Genomic DNA, 6,359 nt, shown 5'->3' with positions numbered 1-6,359 from the left:
CCGTCCTTATCTCGACCCACGAGCCTTCTGTTGTATTTCCTCTCCCCTGTCCAGCTGAAGAGGAGAGTGATAGAGCAGCTTTGGGAGGCACCTGGCGTCCAGCCAGGGTCAACCCACCACAAATAGGTTTCTGGAAATCTTTCCCTATCCTTTCTGCTCCGGGAAATTCTATCAGTTAGATACTCAAGAGATGTCCTGGGGAATACGCTACGGGGCACAGCCTGATAGGAAAAAGTACACAAAGTAGGTAATACAAATGGGTAATCTCCTGTCCATTCACTAAGGACCTCTTCAAGGTAGTTGTGTTCTTGCCTTTTAAGTGTTCAATAAATGTCTGGGGTTTCTTCAGTACTTCATACTCTAGCTTCCCATGGGAGAATGGGTACTGTATTAAAAAAAAAAAAAAACAACCAACCAAACAAAACAAAAACCCCACACCAAATCCCTTGCATATTTGTGGATGCAGAGATTACATTAATGTAACACATCTTCACATAGAGTGTACCTTCATTGCAGTAGCTCTTCAGTCAAGTGTGTACTCCAAGACAAAAGTGTATTATCCCATGCTTGTCTCAGGAAAAAGTCCTTACAGACCGGAATTTCTCAGGGATGGTCCTTAACCAGTCATTTCTTTGAGCAGAGCAGGTTATTTGTTCACGTGCTGCTCTTTTGAGTTGCTAATCACTGCGTTAATTATTTTGTTTTTTGGGGGACATCTGTCCCTGGTTATAACAGCTACTGTGAAACCAGTATGGGTATGTTAGGAGTACACCAAATAAGAAAGGTTGAGCTACAGTAAAAGCAACATGTGATGAGAATAAGCATGCACAGAGACATTGTTGTGTGATTATAGTGAGAATGTACCATAGATTGTATTTATCTCTGTCGTGACACCTTTGCTATATGACTTCTGCAGTGAGGATCTGGATATTGGACAATACCTCCTTAGCTAGCCTGTGACAAGTGTGACAGTATGTAGCATGTTGTGAATACCGTGCTGATAACAGAGCTACTTCAGGGTCTCACATATAAACAACACAGATAACTTTCATAGTCATATGAAGGATATGAACTTGCGCCCAGTGAGCTGCCGCACAGGAACTCAAGATTCAGCTTAAGATAATAGTGTGAGGAATTTCAGGTATGTAGTTTTCTCGTGAGCCATTTGTATGCCATGCATTGATCAGTGGGTACATTTTAATGTGAGTTCTGGACTTGTTTCCACTAAAGATTTCAATGGCTAGCGTTGTTGCACTGATGATTTAGGTCAGTGCACATGATTTGACTAATCAGGTTATGAGTAGGCTCTGGCTGTGCCAGTGCCACTGCAGAAAGGTTAGTAGTGCCCGTGCTAAGCCTTGCCCTAGCACAGCTGAAGGGTTGAAGTCCCCATGGAAATACACCCATATGTCTTCAGTGTCTTCCTGGAAGAGGGGCTCTTTAATAAAACAAAAAGTGGGGGGTCTTGCTTGCTCAATATTTATATAAAATTTATATAATATAGGCTGCACAAAGCTTATCTGAAAATATTTGGACTTTTTTAATGACCATGCAAACTTTGTAAAAAATCAGATGCTCTTAAAGTCATGAACATTTTTTCTTCATTTCAAAAGAAGCAGAATCAGTCTGTGAAACAAATTTTCTCATCTGACTTCTACTCTTTGTGGTTTCTAAGTTGATAGTGCCTTAAATTTTCTATAATTATTTTGGCACTTTGAGCAGTGAAGGTTCTTGTGAAAAAAAAAAAAAAAAGACTAAATGCATGTTAAAGGAATAGTTTTAGTGTTCTGTGTGAAGAGTGAATTCAATGTTCACTCAGTATCCCTCCAATCAGCATGACCCTTGAATGTGTTTGAAGTCCAAGGGCATAGCGACCCACAAAGGGCTAACTGTGGTCAGTTACATTTGTTAGGCTGCAGTCTTTCATGTGGTTGAATCTCTAATCATTTCAGAACAAGTTGCAGGCCTGCAGCATCCTATAAGGCCAAAGTAAGTTGTGTTAGCCATGTAGGATGCAAGGCTGAAAATCGGTGGTGTGAAAAAAGCTAAACGATGGCTCTTTTAAAGGGGAATGTTTAGCTTGAAGGAAGACTTCCACCATCACTTTAGATATTGAATATATATAGCTGTAAAAAGCTGCTTAGATTTTGGTTTCCATCAAAATTTATTGGTCTTTCAAAGACGATGTTAAGAAGTTTTCGCTTTTAAATGCAAAATAATGTGAATGGAATGGTTGTGTTTTTTTCTGTATCACTTAGGCTTTGTAAGAAACTATGTTTCCACCCAGAAATAAAAGTAACGTCAGTTCATACAGCACATACATCACTACTATATACTGGAACATTGCAAACTCCATTAAAGAATGCTCTGTTAGCTTTCTGACTTTTCTTACGGTGTTTGCTAATTGCCACCTTAACGTCCATAGCCACTGTTGTAAGTCTGGCTTAAAGAATCGAAACATCTTCGTTTCAAAATGGTAAAATCGTAACATCCCTCCCTCTCTCCCTCGCTTGAAAACAGGTTCAAAGCTACCTGGTACATTTAGGTCAAAATCGCAGTTACCAGTCAGCGGATATTTTTTTTGGTGAATAAACTGTTAATTAAAAAAAAAAAAAATAAAATTGCTTGGTTCAAACCTCCCACCAAAGAATGGGATATTCCCAAAGGCCTCGCCAGTGAAAGGTGGGTGTGTTTCAGCGGTGTAATGCAATCTCAGAACCACGATCAGCATCCATAGTGCTGCTGCGGGGCCTGATGAATAACGCTCAGCGGTTCACAGGGACCTTTGTTAAGCAGAGAGATAAATGCCACAAATGCATCACTGTTCTCAAGGCTCCCGATCTTGTTACATCACAGAAAGCAATGTTCTGGTTTACACGAATCCTCATATTTTGTTTCTGTTATCAAAGCCCCGATCAAGGGGATCCGTGGGAATTCAGAATGCTGAGCACCTCCCGGCCTCTAGCAAAAGACCTGCTTTAGTTTCCCCTGGGAGCAAATCTGTGCCAAGATCCTGCTTATGAATTTGCCCAGAGAAATACATTTTCCTGCTATATGAGAAGGTCTGAATTGAATTTCCTTTCAATAAAGTGCCTTGATTCTCAATGTGAGCATTCTTACTCTGGTTTGACTGCCTTTTCCCCAGGTTAGCTTGCATACATCTGGGAGGGACCGAATCTAAATCAGGTGAGGTTTTATAGCGACATAAAAGGAATTAGAACTGTGGAGTTACCCTAGTTTAACTGCACTTCATGCTAATTAAAGCAGTCTATATAGAAATATTTTCCACATGGCAGTCTCTGTTCATGCACGGGTCTAAATTTTTAGGATCAGCATAGAGTCATGCATTGATTCCTCCTTAGTGCACCCCGTAAGGGCTTGGTGAAAATTTTTCACAGTTGTTTTGTGGAGAAGCATGGATTTTCAATGACAGTCTTTGTTTTATTTGTTTGAATGGAGTATCTTGTTCCCATGAAAAATGTTGGCTTTTGATTTTTAAGGTAGAATTTTCTCCAAGGTGGCAAGGCCATCCGCACAAATCCGCCAGTCCCTGCTGACTTAGTGTAAAGCAGAGGAGCCACAACTCGTGTAGAACTGGCAGAAGGGACCTTGCAGCTGGACTTTACCTCTCTGATTCGCAACACTTTTGACGATTTGCCATCCAAGCATGAGTCTGAGCATCTTTGAAACAAGCTTTTTACTTATCGGATGGTGATGCCTTAGGCTTGGGGTGCAAGCCTGGAAGCTTTTTTAGAACGTGAGAGAAGAATCCCTCCATCTGGAAGAAATGCAGCTGTTGCACTGCTGTCTTTTGTGTGTTTGAAGCCATGACAGTGAGCTGAGAGGTAGCGAGTGTTGGGGTCAGCAGTGCCGGTCTCTCCTCACTTTACTGCACCTTGGAGAGTGAGCTTGCCCGTCCTCGCTGCTGACAGGACAAGGAAGGAGCAGTTTAGCACCACAGCATGAAAATTGTATGCATCTGAGTGTTTATTTGACTAGCAGTGTGCTTTCTTGTACAGGATTGGAGACTGGAAAACAGTGGATTGTTTCACTGTCCTTCTCAAATGCAGACGTAGCCTGTCTTTCATTACGGATAGTTTACCTCTGCTACCCGTCTTCTTCAGCCATTTGATCATCTTTCAGTGAGAGACTGAATTAGCACCAACAGCTGTCCTACGGCTGAGAATGTTCTGTCCAGTGCAGGCAAAGAGAAAAAAGCTTATGGTCCAGAAAGTGGCAACAGACAGGATTTGCAGATACCAAGTATCCATGGTGCAGTTTGGCTTCAACGTGCCTGAAATGTCCTGAAACCACAGATGAGCCATTTGCTTTTGAAGTCTTTTTGAACTCTCTAGGCCTCCATGAACTTTTTCCTGCCACTGTGGGCATGTAGCAAAGGGCTCCTATTTAAACACACAGAAGAGAGGTACTACAGCACGCTTACTTCCCCTCCTGTGGTCACACAATTGCTTTTTGGTGAGGGCTGTGGTTTAGTCAGGAGGGTGTGAGTGCACTGGCTTGTGCTACCTTCTACAGCTTGTGGGTTTATTTATAGCAGGTACCACACCATCAAGAAATAGTAATAATCCACAAACATACCTCCCCTCCCCCCCGACTCTTCAAGACACGTAAAGGTGCTATTTTTTTCCCATTACTTAGTCCCATATTTATAGAATGCTTCAACAGGTCTTTCTATCTATGACAAAAGGAGGAGGTGGCCTGGGGTTTTCCTCTTGCCCTGTTCTTAAACAGTCCCCACTGTCATCCACTTCTGCAAGAGGCACTTTACTCCTGTAGCTTTGTGTTTTACACTAGAGCTGTTACTCTTCTGTTCCCATGTCAGCACAGCTTCGTGTTATAGCTATGGCTCATAAGTTACAAGTTTATTCACTTTGTCAGCTGACTTCCAATTTTTCACCGGTATTTAGATCTGGTTTATTTTCCCCTGCTGCTGTCACCCTGCATATTTTGCTCTTTATTTGTCTTTGCTGGAGCAGCCCTTGCTGTCAGAGCTGCTCTGAGGTTGCATCCTAATAACAAGGATCAGTCACAGCTGCTGCAGCAGTCGCTCTCACTAAGGCAGGGGAAGTTTCTCAGATGTCAGACCAAATGGATGTCAAAAAAAAAAAATCCTTGTTACAGGGTTATGGCTGCGTTTACTTCACACCGGTTCGTAAAGGATGCCGGCATGGTTTCTGATATAAGAAACAGGCAGCAATATGACAAAACTCAGCCCTGTCTCACAGTCTGCAGTGTTTGTCCTCTTTTCCCTGCAGTTGCTGTGGTTGTACGCCAGGACCGACTGGTCTTACCCCATCTGCCCTCTGGTAGTCTACCTTAAAGTTAAGAATGAATGCTGTGATGCAAGGGGAGGACTTGACTGTCTGATTTTCTTTAGATGTAACTGTGAATCTGAATACAATTAAACAACTCCATATGTAGTTTATTCATCCATTTCAGGTAACAGCAGTAGCTGTACTGGCTTCTAATAGGCTTTTAGAGTCCACATGAAGCTTGCCACATTTGAACTGCTGTAAAGAATTGACATATTCCTGTTTCTGGGTTATCCCACATGCGTACTGGAGCCTTTTCCAAGCAACCCTTTGGGCCGTTGGTAGGTTCCTATTCAGTGTGTAAAACTGATCATTCATATGCAAAACTTTCAATTGCTAGTTTGGTGATGTTGATGAAAATGTTTGAGTCTCTTGTGGCTTTGAGCTTGCTATCCAGTAATTTTTTTCCCAAATGTTAATGAATGCTGACTTGATTTTCCTACCATAAATTTTTTAGGATCATAATAATTTTATCTCAAATTCTGTCTCCCGTGGCAATTATTTCTGTGCAGGATGCTGTATTTCCTTTTGTATGTTTGATGGTCATCCATCCGTGTCGTGGCCGGCTCCCCCCCATCCCCAATTTTGCCCTTGGAAGCCTATTTTCTTTTTTCTTTTTCTTGCAGTTCTCTCCTGCAGAACTTGTTCCCAAGAATCTCATATATGTATGTAGCAAGCTAGCCTGAGCTGCCATCAGTGACTTTTAGCAACATTGCCTTGAATACTATATCAAAACCATTCTTGATTTAATATCACACACAAAAATACAGTAACTTCTTCTTATTTTGCATGGCATAAGCAAGACTGTGGAGTGCAATGGAGTTATTAAACAGACAGCAAAATAGCTGGGTTTTATTTAACTTGTTGGTAATCCAAGGACTTTTGAATATGGCTCATATGAAACGTACCAGGAAAGCAAAGAAGACCAGGAAACACACTTAGTATAGTCCATGACTGGACTGATGTGTGTTAAAATAATTACATATTTTTGGAATTTGTTCCAAAAAAAAAGTGAAGGCAGAATGC

This window comes from Tyto alba, unplaced genomic scaffold (assembly GCF_018691265.1).
Source record: "Tyto alba isolate M040663 unplaced genomic scaffold, T.alba_DEE_v4.0 Super-Scaffold_21, whole genome shotgun sequence".
Taxonomy (NCBI): domain Eukaryota; kingdom Metazoa; phylum Chordata; class Aves; order Strigiformes; family Tytonidae; genus Tyto; species Tyto alba.
Note: the sequence above shows the minus strand (reverse complement) of the source record.